Source organism: Limulus polyphemus, unplaced genomic scaffold, assembly GCF_000517525.1.
Source record: "Limulus polyphemus unplaced genomic scaffold, Limulus_polyphemus-2.1.2 Scaffold2077, whole genome shotgun sequence".
In the NCBI taxonomy this organism is placed as follows: domain Eukaryota; kingdom Metazoa; phylum Arthropoda; class Merostomata; order Xiphosura; family Limulidae; genus Limulus; species Limulus polyphemus.
Genome location: NW_013667687.1, coordinates 143,393 through 144,338, shown reverse-complemented (window position 1 = coordinate 144,338; position 946 = coordinate 143,393). Strand labels below are relative to the sequence as shown.

Sequence of the window (946 nt, the reverse complement as noted above, 5' to 3'; positions counted from 1 at the left end):
AAACTGTATATTATAATTACAAATTTTAGTACTATATATTAATTTATTTCTTCATTTACAAGCAAATATTAAAAAACATCGATTTTTGTGTGTGTCACGTGGTATGTTGAATACAGCATTTGTTCAACTTTAGATGTTTGTGAAGTCAAAATACTAACCCTAAAGTTTCAAACAAATTAGAAACTCAAATTACCAATATTGACAAGCTAAAATATAAAATAAGAGCCTCTTATCTTTTCAATTCGCTAAGATATTACTCATGTAATAGATTAAACACATTGCCAACCCGCCCACCTCTTTCCATTTTTGGAAATGCTCCCTTGTATATACTTACTTCTATATATGACATGAACAACCAATCGGAAGCTCAGAATGTCCCTCTAGTGGCTTTCTCAGCCATTTTAACGAACTTGGCACCATTTCTTTCTTTTAAATCAATATTTCAACGAGGTAGGGTGTCTCTTTAATCCCCTCAAAATTTCATATTTTTTTAGACTGAAATACAGCTTAATTACTAAGCTTGATAAATTATAGTGGAATTCTATGGTATTAATTTTTAAAGGCTTAGCAACCTACGTCAAGCAGCAACCAAGTACAAAGATCATAACTAGAAGAGATAATCGTTTACTTTACTTCTTTATTTACTGTTCTATGTTTTAGGAAAAATATGTTTAAGAACTTATTTCAAAATAGCAATAAACTATATACATATATAATGTATAATAATTGAAATGTGACTGTATTTTACACAATACTAGTCTACTAAAACACAGCCAAGACAAGTGACTTTGCACAGGCCAAAGGTCAGTTTTATGTTATTTGATACAGTAACATGAGTGCATGTGAGCCACATCATTGTAACTTCTGTATTGTTAGCCAGGCATGGCAAAAGGTCAGTATAATGAAAATAATAAATATATATAAATATATAATGTTATAAGATTTA

General features: G+C 29.5%; 1 protein-coding gene across 1 annotated transcript in view; it reads right to left on the bottom strand.

Annotated features, from left to right (window-relative positions):
* Positions 1–946, bottom strand: part of LOC106465859 (valine--tRNA ligase-like) — a 175,961-nt gene that overhangs the window by 66,258 nt on the left and 108,757 nt on the right. The gene's annotated exons all lie outside the window — the stretch shown is intronic.